This window comes from Vanellus vanellus (assembly GCF_965231255.1).
Source record: "Vanellus vanellus genome assembly, chromosome: 2".
NCBI lineage: Eukaryota > Metazoa > Chordata > Aves > Charadriiformes > Charadriidae > Vanellus > Vanellus vanellus.
This window is the reverse complement of record NC_138906.1, coordinates 34,848,125-34,864,843: the sequence shown is the minus strand read 5'-3', so window position 1 is coordinate 34,864,843 and position 16,719 is coordinate 34,848,125. Positions and strand designations below refer to the sequence as shown.

At 37.8% G+C, this 16,719-nt stretch overlaps 1 protein-coding gene across 2 annotated transcripts in view; it reads right to left on the bottom strand.

Annotated features, from left to right (window-relative positions):
* The window catches only part of HDAC9 (histone deacetylase 9), a gene marked incomplete at its 3' end in the record, with an annotated part of 276,027 nt that overhangs the window by 24,770 nt on the left and 234,538 nt on the right, over positions 1-16,719 (bottom strand). The gene's annotated exons all lie outside the window — the stretch shown is intronic.

Sequence of the window (16,719 nt, the reverse complement as noted above, 5' to 3'; positions counted from 1 at the left end):
CTGATGTTTTAAGCAATTCTACACCCCAGCCAAAATGATAGTACTACATTTTATGTGGTGATCTATAGCAACATAAACACTGCCACAAAGTTTTCATCTATGATTCAAGTAAAATTAATTTATTTCATTCTTAGCAAGAGGAAAAATTGCATGAAAAAAATGTTGATTTGGAGACAAGGTTTTGGAGAGAAGTTTTGTGGTAGTTTCGAATAATAGGACAGCTATTGGTTTTGATTAATCTCCTTTAAGTGAGTAAAGATAATTAAAGCTTTCAAACTATTGAGTTACACACCCTTCACATCTTGTTCTTAACTTTTCTACTAGGTCTGTTCTAGTTGCTCTACTGATGATCACTACTCATTCCAGTGCATTTCATAGCGTTAAGTAAAGCATTTAGAAGGTACCTGCTAAAGCTCGAGGCTCTATAAAATCAGGAAAATCAACCAAAAATTAAAAGTCATCAAATATTAGAAACTACAAAAATTACAAACATGTTTGCTAGAGGAATTTTCCAAGACACAGACTTAAGGCTTGATCTGGCAAAAAAACAATCGCTCAATTAGTTCCGTTTACATCTTAGGACCTTGTTAAGCACATGCCCAACTGCTTTAAAATAGGGACTTTAATGATACCAGGTTTGGTTTAGCTGTTCAGACAAAAAAATAGAAGAAAAAAAAAAAAACAGAAGAAAAGAAAAAGAAAAAAAGATCTATTTGCCACTTAATCTATAGATGATCACAGAACTCTTGAGGTGAAATATTGTTTCCTTAAGCCACTCCACAATCTTTTGTACCCTCTGAGAACTGCAGGTTTGATTCTAGCAAAGTAACTACACTTTGGTTCAAATTACATACGGGGTTGAAAAACAAATAAAATCTTAAACTCTCATTTAAGCTCAACCTTTCCTCATGAAAAAAAAAAAAAAAACAACAAAACCACCACCCAATCCTCTCTACAAAAGACCAAATTTAGACAGGATAATAAAAGTGAAGGAAGGAGTGGAATGAGGATAACCTTTGATCTTTAGCCAATTTCTACTTTCTTTTACCTACAGGATTTATTTCTGTCTGCATGTTACACATGTGATCTTGGATTCATAAGAGAGTGCCAGCAGTGTAAAGTGAGTCGTATGTACAGCATTTAAAGGAAATGAAGAAGAATGAACAGGCGCAGACTCCTCACATCCACAAAATCTACAACTTACCCTTCGGGTCTGTAAGAAATCCAACAGCACTTTTAAGACACCATTATCCTTCATGTTATACAGCTTCTGTGAAGAAGGGAAAGCTCTACCATGTTTCTCCTGCACATTTTGAAAATTTTGTATGACCGCAAATGTTGCTGCAGCCACATCGTAATTTTCTGAGGTATGTGTGGCAATAAATGTAAAGAGTCTCTCAATGCCTTTTTCTTCTTTTAGGCAACCATACATAATAAACTCACAGACATTGTTACAATGTTAGTTTTTCTGCTTGATTTCCTAATGATTTTCTTAGTATCATTGTTATAATCATCATCCCTGGCTGAGTCAGGATCCATGCAATGAGCCATACAGAAAACATCTTTCCCAACAGAGATCATGGCAACAAGAGTAAGTGTTGCCAGACCAATCAACATGATGGGGGCTTTTCTTCAGTGTAACTACCTGGAGAAAGTAAAGGTGACTCGCTAGAAAGGGAGGAAATAACATTAGCCAACAGTACCAACATCACCAGTGACCGAACGTGTTACGGAAATTCTTAACAAAGAAACTTGGATCCCGTGTCACCGCAGCAACCTAGGAAAGCTATTAGCTTCCTCAAGGAAATCCCCTGGAGCGCAGAAGTAACAAAATGGAAAGAAAGGAGTCCCAGTCAAGTAATGGTTTTAAGATGGACTGTAGTTCATGCCAAATAATTAAGAAAAACAAGAAGAAAATACTAACAAGCACCATGAAAAGAAATCAGTCATCTCCCCTGATATAAGGAGATCAAGCATATATTCGATACCCCACTGACCAACTCTAAGGTGAGAAAGGAGTCAGACAAGCATTTTGAATCCTGGATCTTCCAACTCACATGAATTTCTAGAAATCAGCAGCCGTTCTTGGCCCTTCTACTGCGCCTGCTGGCAAAGGTGCCAGCTGTGATACTGGCTTTGAAAGGTGTTTTTTGTTTGGATTTGCCATATTCTAAAACTGTATGCTTTTGCAGTGGTGCATAACACTTACAGATTAGTGGCATTTTATAAAACCAGAAAAAGTTCAGTTATAAAATGGAACGTCATGTTAAAACATCAGTGCTTGATTTTCAGTCCAGCCTTAAGTGGGCATCGCTTCTTTGAGGCTACAGTTGCCTTCAGGCAATTTAGAGTCTGAATGCCTGCCTCAATGACGCATGTCTATTAATCAGGGCTTGAAAGGGCCCTGGCTGTATCCACAATTATTTGTGTCCATAAACATGAGTAAAAATGTCACAAATTAATAATAAAAAAAAGGAAGAGTATTTAAAAATCCAATCTTTTCAGTCATTACATGAGAAAAGATTATACATGCAGGGGTATTTCTCAAATCAAACGTGCTCAATGAATTTGTACTTCAGACAAGTAGCAGAATTTTTTAAAATTAGGCTCATGATGTGTGCCAGGAAATTATGAGCATGGTTTTGTGCCAACTATTATTTTCATAATTTCTGTAATTTAAATGTTAAAAGTACCTGTTTCCTTCACCTTCACAGATCCAATAGTTAGACATCCAGGGTGGAATTTGCAAAAGCACTTACTGATCGTTTGCTATGATCTTAGTAAAGACCTTCGATTTACATAAGAAACAGCATTAAAACGCTACTAACTAGTTCTGAAAATCCTACTCATCAATTCATTTACATTTCCCTGACAAAAAAACTGTGGGTACACAATTGTACATCTAAGCAAAAAAACCCAGATTAAAACGAAAGCCATTATAAATCATGTTATTGGAGAAATACACAGTATATGACCTGTTATCTGCTGGCCTTTGAAGTAAAAATATAAACTTCTGAAACAAAAAAAGAACACTTACTTTTTAATTATACCCTTTCCCCTTCTCCAGTGCTATTAGTGGAGGAGATATAACATTCAGCCTTATGTAAGAAAATATTCTATTGTGGGAAGGCAGAAAGAGAGAAAATTAATACTGTATTATACTAATGAGCGAGCTGCCAGGCTGTTACTGAAGGACACAGTGTGCTGATCACTCGAGTTACCATATAAGCAAGGAATTCAGCTTTTAGTGGACTGATGTCCCAGTATAACACTAAGAGCCCTGGGGTTTTTTTCTTTGCAACACATGAGCTCCCCATGTGCTCCTTCTAGTTCTGCCAAACAGCAAGGAATGACATAAGTGAAGCTTCTGCCTCATTTTACCAAAGCCGCTGGAGCAACTTTTTGGAGCAACGCTACCTGGACTTGCTGAAAACCAAGAAAAATGTTAAACCCTATAAGAAGAGAAACTGGAGTTATTTCCGATTTCTATTTTTATTTTTGAGGTATCCTTAGTCTGACAACTTGAAATGGAAAGTGGCAAACAGAGAGCAGGTGAAACACCTCTTAACCAGGCCAGTGCCCCTCCAACGGACTCACCACAGAACTGTGGTGTGTATTACAGCTAGACGAAGTAAAGCTGACAGAGTTTGTATGTACAACCTCCCATTTTGACAAAGAAACGTCTGAGAATGAAGGCAACTTGTGAATGTTATTCTTTTCACATCCTTTCCTCAGCAGACAGGGAAAGGAACCATATGGATGGGGTACGCTCCCAGCCAGCACCGCAGCACTCCTTGTTTGCATAAACAGTGATATATGCAACTCAGTTTGCTCGCCAGCAAATGTGTAAACGCCCACTTAGTGGGGACCAAACTTGCTTCAGCAGAAGACAGACCCCTTCCCTCTCCCCCACTGCGCATAAGGAGAGCAGATGTCTCCTGCACAGTCGTTTTGTGGGTGACAGCAGGCTGAGGAGAGCAGAGCCGTGGCACTGGCCCTTGCTCAGGGGAGGTGGCTGGTGGAGGAACAAGGACACATAGACAACCGAAAGGCTGGTGAAGCTTTGGAGTTATGGAGAAAGTCTCAGCTTTCTCAGCCTCAGAAGCAGGGCCTCAACAGTTCTTTCGGCTTCAGCGTCTTAAAAGCTACAGTCGCACCCTAAACTGCAGGCAGAGTTCTGGTGAGCTCCTCTGGCTACTCGGAGCATCCTGGAGAATACAGGCAAAACACAAAAACTCCACAGTCTCTGTCCTGGACCTCCAAGCATGTATTTAACTATTATTTACCATTTAATCATGTCATTACTCTCTAATTTACTTGAGAATGTGTTTTCCTCTCATTAAAACTGTTGCGATCACCGCTGCCAAAAGTCTACCCACCAGTGTTCTGTGTTCCTTCCCTGTGGTTCCTTCGTGACTATTTGATTAATTTGCATTGATATTCTTCCAACAACAGCATCTAAAATTAACTGGGTCAGTTTTTACATAACTTCCTGAGTCATCAGGCTATGTGTCCTAAATAAATATGTCCATACAGGAGTCAAATGATAATTTACCCTTCCAGCACTGGCAGGAGCTAGAACATTTTGCAAAGCTTGTGTTCTATGATAAGAAAACATATTTTCTTCTCGGGTCTTAATTCAGGACCTTTTATTCAATCAAAACTTCATTTGGATTAAGTCACAGGTTTGACTCAGTTAGCAGGATGTGGCCCTGAGTGAGGGGGAAAGGGAGATTTTAATGCCAAATATGTTCTTATGAAAAACATTTTCTAATGGCTGAAATTACGAATGTTAGTGTTGAGGTACCTGAATTTAAATGGTAGAGATGTGGCCTCCAGGCATTAGCTGCTGATTTCTTGCTTCTAATGCTGGAGAAGGAAGCTCAGTAACACTTCAAATTACATGTCTCAAGCAGGAGTTTAATTTAGATTAAATTAGACAGTAATTGTACGTTAAATAAATACCAATGGTTTTAGGAACACATTTTTTTATGGATTAACAATTTGTGTAATAGATGTTTTTATTGCATGCCTGTTAGTTCTACAGTGATATGTTTTTCATAATTAGCTGCTCTTTAGCGGCTACATTGAACGTAACTTATCGAATCTCTGTTAAGTACATACTCAAGGATACATAGGATACCTTTTTGAAAGCCAAATAATGTAAACCTGTCTGACTACAGGAAAGGCCACCTTGACAATGCTCAGTAGCATGGTCTTGGTGTCTTCAACTCTCTTGAGATATGTATGTATCCACGTGGGTCATATAGTCCATTGCATTTGCTTAGTTGTCTGGGAATGAGGAACTTACACACCTCTATTGCACAATGGCAGCACCGACCACCTGTCAAAATGTTCATCAGAGAAAACACATGGTGGAAGAAGACTCACCCAAACTCTCTTCCCAGTTCATTCATACTGGAAAAAAAAAAAAAAAAAGACAGGATTTCTTTTGTACCCTGTATTACCAAGCAGTAAGGATTTTGCATCCTCCAGGAAAGGGCATAGTGATGTGCAAACTAATGATGATGGTTTTAGAGCTGTTATAATGCTGTCATGTGGATTCAGAGGTAAAATATTCAACCACAGATGTTAGCTGCCAGAGTCAAAGCAGCAACCTTTGGATATTCCCAAAACTGGCTGGATGTTTTTAGCTCTGTTCTTACTAGCTATTTTCTCCATACCTTCCTTTCTTCTCAGTTTCCTTACATTCCTTCACCTCTACCACATCCCACACCTGGCCCAAGTACCCATTTCTCCACTGTCCTGCCATCCTCCTTCCTTTTTTTTTTAATTTTGTTTCCTATTTAGTAAATCCTCTATTAAGTAAATCTGCCCAGACAGCAAGATTATCCATCCCACAGAGTTCTTCAATGCTTTTTTCAGAAACTTTTAGCTGTTCTGCATCAGAAAGCAGAAGCCAAGAACTGCAAACATCAAGGTGGCATTCCAGAAACTCAGATTCAGATCTCTCTGAAAAAGGATGTTGCTTCATCTGGGTGGTGTGGGGCTTCTCCACGGGGTTTGTGGTTTCTTTTTTTTTTTTTTTTCCTGGAGATTAAAAATCCCTCTAAAGGGATTCTATGGGGATAGCCCAATCAGACTGATAATTATCTACTGAAAATCTGTCCCACATATTGTGAACTCTGCCAAGCTGATAGTGCTAGTAGTACTGTTATCATGATAACTTCTTCCAAATCTGATCAAGTTGCCTGATTTAAACTGATATATAATATATGCATCTGATGTTACAAATTACAAATGATTATATCTCCAAATCTGAGTCCAGACTCAGTAAGGGGTTGGCTAGAAAACAAGACGTCTGATAAAAAAAAATAATTCAAAGTATGAGGAATTTGTTTCTAATCCATGCTGGAATGAAAATCAGATACTACTATTGACTATCCAAATAAATCAGTAAGCTTGATTAAGTTTGGAGAAGTTTATTATAATGCTACTGCTTATAAAATCAACTTGACACATTTTTAAAATATGTGGGGCAAAGTTTCTGCTGTTATAAATGAGTATAGCTGAAATGCAGGCGCTGAGTTATGACTGAAAACAATCTGATGGGAAGATCTAGCCTTATTTTTTTTTTTAACTGATGAAAAGCCAAGTCATTTAATTTTGAATTGACCCAAGAGACTAACACAAAGGATCTGATTTAAAGCCCATCACTCAGAAGCTGAGAACTGACTGCCATTTTCTGAAGATGGTCTACAAAATTCTGCCAAGAAAAGCAGCATGGACTAAGCAATCTTTCCAACATATACACTTTCTCAGAGTCTACAAATTAAGGCTCTCACTTTATTTGCAGTCATTTATTGACCCTGCCACATCAACATATGGCACTAAATTAAGGGCTAGTTCCTTAGCCAGTGTTAATCAGCAGATACCGTTATCTAAAGACCTGGCTTCCAGATGTGGATCATTCATCATTGCAAGACTAGGGACATAGATACAATAAGCATATCAGGGATGGGTTCTTGTAGGTGCATAGACTTGAGGTAAATACTCTATTTCCTGACCAATTTGGCATTGAGTCTCCTGGTGAACTCAGTATTAGTATCAGAGGTCTAGTGCTCCTCAGGATTTGGATCACATTGTTTAATAAACATTGTTTTATAATATGAGGAGGGAATAAGGCAGTGCATTTCTAAGGGATTACTGTACATCTCAAGTAGTTACTCACTTTCTTTCTGGCCTCGTGCCCGTTAACCCCACCTGACATATGCTATAATCACCCAGAAATGCACTGCCTGTCACCACTTATTGAAAAGGTAATGTGTAAAACTCACTAAAGGAAACGGTATTGAAACTAGGTTTGAGGTCTGACTCCTTGCAGTCTTCTGATTAATTGCAATTTCCAAGTAAAATACATTGAGCAACTTTCTATTATGCTGTTCTATTACAGAAATGTGTAAGAATTAAGGATGTGATTTCAACCCATACAATGGCCCCTTTGTCCCTTTTCATACTATTAAAAGGACACACAGATGCCTTGAAATGACGGGTAAAACCCCACAGAGTAAAAGAAACTGTAGCTACCACCTGAATGACATAGTTGGCTCTATCCAGCTTTCTTCCCAACTGAAGAAGTCATGTCAGAACCTTGTCACTCATGTTATTACACAGCAGAATTTGCAAGAGCCTTAACCTGCTGGGAGCACACGAAAAGGTGGCGGGGAATTGCATGGGCCTCAGGTGAAGGCAGGACTGACGCCACTTTGTTCTGATGCACAGGAGGTGGAAATATCTAGAAGATATTTTTATTGGCTGTTCCCCAGAATGAAATATATGACTCATCCTCATCACGGATATGTAAAATTTTTGAAGAATGAGAGTAAAGTTGTTTTTTGGTTTGCTTTTTTTTTTTTTTTAATTTTGCTGGGTGAATAAGAGGGCTTTGCGTACGATATAACTTGTGATCTGGAACAGGTTAATCGGGATAGGAATGGCCTCTTTGTTTCCCCAGAAATTCTTCCCCCCGGAAACACATGAGTAAAAAATCTTTTCTTAGAATATTGCCTACCTCATTCTTGTCTTTCCAGTCTTCTGACATACAGTTCTCGGAACGAGTCTTTCTGTGAGCTTCTGCAGCCAAGCGGTGATCTGCTAATTACCGCTTGAGAACTATCGCTCCAGAAGCTCTCATGGATTTCTTCACCCAGTGGTTTTCTACCTTTTCTTAGAGAAACTTGAACCAATGAAAATAAGCATGCAGGTGCATCATAACAAGGCCTGGGTGAAAAACACCTTCAGGTGGCCAAGCAGTTGTGGAGTACTCCTTACTGGATTTTCTTACAGTGAGGAGCAGAGTGACTCAGGAATGACCTGATTCTGCAAGATCCACGAGTAAGCAAATGACCACTATCCCTCCTGTTACCATAGCATGAGAGCAATATTAAGGGAAGCTTGCAGAGCTTAAATAATTGGTCTTCATCAAACAAAAGAAACATCAAGACAAACAATGACATTTCTGTGCTGCACTTGGACTTAAATCCAGCTAACTAGTGTCAAGGTAATTTGAGGACTCCAGATGTTGTTGCAGCTGCATTACCACAGTCATCTTAGTCATTCTCCTTAAAAGTGGGAAGTTCATAACAGGGCAAAAATCATTCATTCAATGTTAAAGTACTGTTTCTTGAGCAACATCAGTAATTTCTTTTTCAAGGGAAAACAGTATACTGGCTTTTCTAAATGGCAACACTGAAAATTTTCTACCAGAATAGCTACTGTTTCTCCCTCCAGAGTTTTAACAAGTAGAAGTAAAATAACCTGCTGTCAGAGCTCAAAGCTCCCTAGTGGCTCCAGAAATTTAGCAAACAACATATACCAAAGTGCAACATCAGGATTGCATTTATTCCTCCTTCTGACAAAGCTGAAGAGCCACAGCAGCTGAAAGCTTGGGCAAAAATTATCCAGACTTCATAGCAAAGCCACTTAGAAACCCTTGACAACAAAGGTGTTTGACTGTCTCGCGACAGATAAATAGATAAGCTCAACAAGGAAAAATATAAAATTCAGAACAGCTCCACTCACCAGAGGATGTGGTGATCACTCCAGCAGAGAAGGATGCACTTTTTAGTCATTCTCAGTTTTGGCCAAAGTGCTAGTTTCATTTTATAAAAGAAATGGTCATAGACCAAAATTCTAGCATCTTTCCACTTTTTTACCTAAATATTACAGCTGGGCACTGTGTTAGAGGGAATGAATTAGTTAATTAATATTAATTACACATGAGAGAGAAAGATGAAAAAAAAACAAAAAATTGGGCAAGATATTTGGGAAAAGGATAAAGGTGTATGTTAGTTTAACAAAAGAGATATTGTTATTTAACAAGATAAGAAATACATACATTTGTGTCTAACAGACAAGGAAAGCATGTAAGTGAAATTACTGGGTGACTAAGTGGATGAGCAAGAACAAAATGAATGTGAATATGAAACTAAATATTTTCAAGGAATTAGATTTTCTTATAATCATCAGGAATGGTCAGAAAGTAAAGAGAGCAGAGAAGGCTTATGACCCAATTTCTGCAAAGGGATGTAGAGCATTTCTGAATTCTTCTCCAGGGATATACTTTTGTATCTTTTATATACAGAGAAAGGTGAGGCAGTCCCACAGCTATATTGATATGAACAGGATTCAGATTTTTTTCTGCAGTGTACTCTGGATTCCTCAGTGGCTGGTTACTAACTCAAACAAGGTCTAAACATAGGCAGCTGGCACTGAATTGAAAATACAGTGTGTTTCAGGTGACAGGTTTGTATGCGTAGGCAAAAATGTCAGTGATAACACTCAAAGCAAATAAGGTATTTAAATAAGCAGATACTTCTCCCTGGGAGCAATCACATCACTTGCCATTTATTCAGACACACTCCCATGCTGTCACAGAGACAAAATCAGAAGTAATCCCATGGCTGCAATGGATTTATACCTCTGGAACTGTGAGCAAAATTTGGCCAAGTACGTGCAAACATTTCTCTTCTTTTAGCCCTAGTAAAATAAGTTTAGAAATTGTGAATGAAATCGACATAAAAGTTCAAATGCATATTTGGAGATCCACATTTTATCAACCAGAACGGAGACTTTACAGAGAATGCACAACAGTTTCCTGAACTCATCTGGACTCAGGGAGCCAATAGCAGTTGCTCCTTCTAACCTTTTAGCTCCTTATATATCTTACCAGATCATGCCTTATTCTAATTCGCAAATAAACTCCAACTACCTTTCCGTATATACAAATCGTTAGTGGCAGTGGAAATAGTGGCTTCTGTCTCTCTCCCAGGTGAAGTGTGACTCCATCTCAAGCTGATGTTCCCTGGCATACACCTAGCCCAACCTGGAAGAGTTCAAAAATGGCCTGGAAGCCTTTTTAACAAAGATTAAAACCAAAAAGCTGTCATTTTCTTTTCCTCATACCGGTCGTGAACTCAAACAGTAAATCTATGCATTTATTATATCACTTGCAAGGACTGAGTGCTCAGATCTGAGTAGAAAACGTGTCTGAGGACAAGTGCTTGCAGGTAGGTAAAGAAAAAAGTCATTTCCAAACTGAAGACGATTTTTGGTGGTGGTAGCTATTAATAAAACACATTTCTTTAGTGGTAAAATCTATACAAATCAGAGTAAGACCTGGATGTTGCCTATTCAAGAGGTGTGAAATCCAACATGTGCAGCCGGCAGGGCTCATCGTACAGGTGTGAGTACGCAGGTGTGTGGTTGCAGGCAGAGGGGGGTTGTAAAAAATCAGGGCTTTTTTTCATCCTATCCCGTTTCCATTGCCCAGGAAGCAGGCGGGAATATTCCTTGTGACCCCTTCAGACTAGGATGTTTTTACTTCTTCTTGTACATGCTGTACTGGGTCTTCCTGCCTCCTCACTGTGTCTGGAAATGCTCAAAAGAAACTTGTTTCAACGTGACTATTATGTGTTCTATGGGACTACTATATAGTACATGCAATTCAGTATTTGGATCAGAACTCTGTCTGAATTTCTGCCTGTAGTTTTTCATGGCCAGTTGCAATGCATAAGTGACCTGCTGGTTCATGTTACAAATTGGACAACTAGAGAAATAAAAATATTTTCATTTAAACTCAAATTAAGAATCCAGAAACAAGAAATCCAGGGCCATTTTTGTATCAACCACTTTTTAAAAAAGAGCTTGTGATGTCTAAGCTTGCTTTTCATTATAGAAAAGAGGATAACAGAAAAAAGTGATATACAGAAGAAAGGTAGAGGAACATTTATTTCTTCTGTTTTTTAGATTTAAGCAGAAACTTGGAAGTTAGCAAATGTTGCTGGTTTATAGTTACACTCTGAACCTGTCCCTCTCTATACTGAGAAAAGCAAAGGTCCAGAATAGTAGTTGTTCATTTAATTAACAACTCTATCTTAAAGCATATGCAAAAGGACTCTATTGTGCAAGCAATCATAAATCTCACTTGGCCTAACTTCAGAGCAATTGACCTTACAACCCAAATAATGTTCCTTTATGCACAGTTTTTATATGCAATTTCTAGATTTACTGTTTCAAAGAAAGAATGTGTAAACAATTTCAGCTGAGCCTAAAGTGAGCAACTCATTCATCCTACAGCTGGAAGAAAGTTTGTTCCAAACTGGAAAGCTTGTTCTGGAAAAGGTCTCTATTGATGGTACTTTCAGTGGATCCAAATTCAAATTTTTCATTTATTTATTTTCACACGCTGCTGACATCTTAATAAGGAAAGAAATGAGGAGAAGAGAAATGACAAGGTCGTCGGAAAGGAGAGACTACAATAGGAAAAGCCAGCCCGTGAGTATTCCCTTGTCAATCATCAAAGGACTGCTACAAATAAAAAATTCTGAGGACTTCTCCAAGAAAAAGGCAGAAGAGAAAACATAGGCAACATAAATGTAACTTGTACTTCTAAATTCTAACTAGCCAGCATTTAAAAGTCTTGCTATTTCCTTTTTTATAAACAAAATTTCAGGCCACATTTTAAAAAGTTCAATATGCAAAGCATGCATATCATTTCCATACGTGTGTTCTAGGTGACATCTATATGGGAACAGTGACAAACCCTTTCCTTGATTAGTCATTACAAATCCTTTATTAGAAAATTTACCAAAAATGAAAATGTGTTATCTATATCAGTAGTGCGCATTAAAAATCTCAGAGTAACGGGCTCCAAGAGGAATCTTGGCAAACTCTGAAGTCCGTATGTGGGAGAGGCAACTTTAGCACTTAGTAAATATCCAAAAATCTGCAATTAACCTCGAGAGAGTCTTCAGATCTCTCTTAGGCTGACAGGTTTTTTTGGTTAGCCACTTCTGGAGAGCTCTGGTACTCGAGTCAGCCTCAGGAGGCTCCACTGGCCATCTAAGGGCTCTCAATTCAGATCCCAAGGTTGGGTGGTTAAAGTTGGAGCAGCCCAGAATATCTCAAACTCACTAGGAGGTTACCCTTCTCCTTACATTATATGGAGGTATGGCCAATCTTTTATACATTATTAGAAGTGATTGGAGTATTAATTACAAATAAATAATTCAGATAGTGTAGCCCTGCTTCATGTTCATAATACTGTTTGGAAATATACATTAGCATTTGCCAAAAGTTATGTTCAGCTTGTTTCCCCCCACACTGCTTACTTTGACTTCCTAACCTTAATTATCCATTTCTTATTAGTGCTCATAAAACGACATCCTATAGTATCTGTTTTCTTAATGTTTAATTGAAACTTTATCTACAACAGAATAGAGATTAATTAAGATAAAGTGATAACTAGTAAATAAACCATTCTCTTGATCACACGAATATCCAGGAATCTTTGCAAAGGAATACCACTCCTCAGACTTCAACGAGAACTATTTCTTAATAGGAAATGAAAAAGGAACACGATCAGGGATGGGATAAATGAGTTTCGAAAGTCAAAGAAATGTTTACTAAAGAGAAAAGCATTTGCATTCCTGTTTGCCCGGGCCACTTGTCCCTTTTGCAACCTGATAAAACAAATGAGTCAATACAAATCAAGACAACTTAGTAAAAGAACAGCAAATGGCCATTGTAAAAGTAAATGCCAGAGGAAAAGGGACTCCACAGAGGCCCCAGTTCTGCAAATTTTCGCAAGCAGTTTAAACTGCTGTACTCTGGTCAGGCACCTTTAGAGTCAGACATGCCATTTCACTTAAGGAGAGAAAACAACAAGATCAGGTCCAAAGACAGTAAAATGAAACGGAATAATAACTTGACCTGTTACAATGTTGATATTTGGAAAAGAAAATAGTAGAAAACTTTCACAAACAATTTTTCATGAGAATCTGTCTGTTCTTTAACCGTCTTTATGTGATACACCAGGAATGTTATTCTTTCCTTCATGGACATACTGCCTTGTTTTCATTGATTTACCCTGACTGTCAAGGAGCCTTCCAGAAAACAGTGGATAAGCTGAGAATTTATGCAGTTCATATTCCCTATCAGGCAAATCACTGCAAAGTTTCATTTTCCCCCTTGCATGTCTGACAAAACTGCAAGACAGCCAAATACAGGTGTTCAGATATATTCAGACAACACTCTTTTTTCTTTTACTCTTTTTAATATAATATTTTGTCATTTACTCTGGTGAAAACATTATGGCTGGTAAAGTAAGATCAAGCAATAATTCTAATTTTTTAAAGCCTTTAAAGCAGTTTTTTTGAGAAATATGGGAGTTTAGACAGCACATTTATTTAGTTTTAATTTTTGTGCTGTCATACATCAGCACTGAAGTCCTGATTTAGAACACATGCAGCTTGCCTTTGAAGTTTTGGCTGTTTTTTAACAATGGCAAAAAAAAAGATATAAAGGAATTAAACAGCACCAAAAAAAATCATAAAACAGGGCTTTTGTGCTCTTGATTTATATATTGTTTTTTATGTTTGTTTAAAAAAAAGCTTTATTCTCAATAATCTTTCATGGGAGTCTGTGCTCTGACATACCTAAGCCTTTTCTTTTGCGTTGACCTTTCTTTTCTCCTTCCTACCCCTCCAAGTCTCTGGACAGTGCTTTCTAATATCATTCCCGTTCAGTAGCAAAATAAGTTTACTGGAATTCTTCTGAAAATTGAAAGAGCAGCGAATGTGCAAGGATATGCTAAACTGATATTTTTGGATGAAAGCAATAAATATTCCAAGTAAACAGGACCTCCACATGAAATGGCCCTTTTCTGCTAGTGCTTCTAGCATTGCACATGTGCAGTGGTCTACATAGTCCTTTTGGTCAAGTTACCACTGGCATTTTCCAAGGAAGTGCATGAAAGCTGATAGTTGCCGTTGTTCATTTTTGTCCAATGTGTTGTTATGAATACAAGCCAACACCATATTTATTTGTTCTGTGGCCACCTTTTTCCTGTTATTCTCTCTCCCTTTCAGCTCAGGAACTAAATTGTTGAAGCAACAATAAAACCACCACAACTGGCTTTATAGTTTTTCTTTTCCACAGGGTCTTCCATTCTCTGGAAAATTTTAGTATGTACTAGTGTCATCGAAATGTAATGACACCATGTACTGCTAAGACCATTTCTAATTGCGGTCTACCTTCAAAATATATTGAAAATAATTTCTAGACAGACCATGGCCTGAAAGTGTCCAGATGTTTGAAGCAGAACATTAAAAAAAAACCCATAATTCTTAATTGTCAGCACAAATACATGTGTGTACAGTACCAGTGTGTATGTGTAGAAGGATATGTGCAGGACATTTCTGATAGCTGAGGGGGCTGGAGAAGCAAGGGCTGACAAGGGAGCTGGGCTTTGTCTAAGGCATTGCAGGAAGGTTAACAGCTGTGTATTAGGAGTTTACAGGGGACCTCCTCACTCACTGTATCTCTTCCCTTTCCTTCACCATCTCCTAGCCATATGCTTCTTCTCTGCACCCCTTCTAAAATACTGCTTACTCTTAACAGTGAAATAATGACAGCTACAACTGAGGAGAAAGTTCTTTTTGTATTCCAGCTCATTCATAGGTTAGTGCAAAATAACAGAATCAATAGAATCTCTGGTCACCAACAATGACACCTGGATTGATGTCAAAATAGTTTTTCCTGGTGAAGTGTACTGGTAAGCTTATTGCAAAGATTTCTCTTAAAATCCATATGAAGAACTAGTGTAAAGTTTTGACTGAACATAGAGGGTTCTGCAGTTTATTTTATTTTTATGGGGTTTAACTATCAATTTAAGCAACTTGGTCTGTGTTAACAGAAAACTTGCTTATGATTTCATTTAATTTAATATTTAATCCATGACCTTTTTACATCTTGAAGCAAATACTGCTGGATGGGAAAAAAACATTTTAACATTCTTCTGGGGAGAGATGAATCTCCCTAGAACATATGTTGCACCAATTTTCGGAAAGGATGAATATCTCTGGAGTTAAACACCTCTATATTGACTGTCATGGACAAATCTGGATTTATTAAGACGTAAAATGTTCAGAAAGCCAAACTTAGAGAGAGGAAGCTCATCTATGGCTCTGAAACACTATTTACATCAAAGCAGGTAAAATTTGCTCTCATCTACCAAGGTCATGCTTTGGTATTGTGAACACAGTCTGCTCAGTTAGAAGCTTCTCAGGTAAACACGAAATTAAACATGAATGCATTTAGATTATGTTGACTATGCCTCTGTTAATACCTCAACAAAAATTACTCTTGCTAGAGATTTTGTAGGTTACAGAGTCCTGTTTTCAAGTTATTTTTTTATTTAAGCAAGTTATAATAGTAATATAGTCATACAATATTAGTATATTAATTATATAGATACTAGGAAATTATTTATAAAAATATTTTCTATATAATTTTTTTCTAACATAACAATCATTCAAATCTCAAGCTAGCAGGGGTATTTTTTATACAGAAATCATGGAAACAATGTAGAAATTATGATTGCTCTATGTGTAATGTGGGAGAAGTCATATTAGCATGTTGTAACAATAACAACCTTTTAGTGTTAAAACCTATTTGTCTATGAATACCTTGGAGAATATTTCCAGATTCATAAACTTTGAAAATAATTATATGCATACAGGGGATTTCTATGCCAAATTTGTTCCATTGTTCCCAGTAATAATTCCTCAGACTACATTTCTTCTAATTCAAAATGTTTGTTATCCTATCAACCCACTTTGCACCTTGCTTGCTCTTTTAAGCTCTGCTCAGTACTTAGCTCTGTCTCCCCTAACACATTTTTATTCCACTGTTCTTTTCCCTCTAATATACTGGCACTTCTTTGCTAATAACATGACAAAAACTTGGTAAGTGGCATGCGTTTACCAGGCTGGCTCTTAGATATCCCAGAAAGGAAGGAATTTGGCCCTTTGTCCAGGTGTTTTAGAAGTTAAGCCACCCGGTCAGAAGAATGGCTCCAGCTCCGACATCTGACAGCCAGCTGCATCATCCTCACACCTGGGATTTCCCAGGCTGAAACACAGGAATATGTCCTTCTCCATCATGAACGAATTTGCTGCTCTCAAGCCCCTTTTTTTTCTCAGATTAGCAGTTGACATATCTCGAAACAGTGCCACCATAAATATCTCTACTGCTTCAAAAAGGAGGCATTTGAGAGAGGGGAATGATTGCTTACTTCAGAGATTTAAATTGAAGCGAAAGAAAACCAAATCTCTAGGGACATGCTCCAAGAGTGAAATCTGCACAGATCAATCTCCCAAAGGCATCAATCTGGAACTACCACAGAAGGTACAGTTC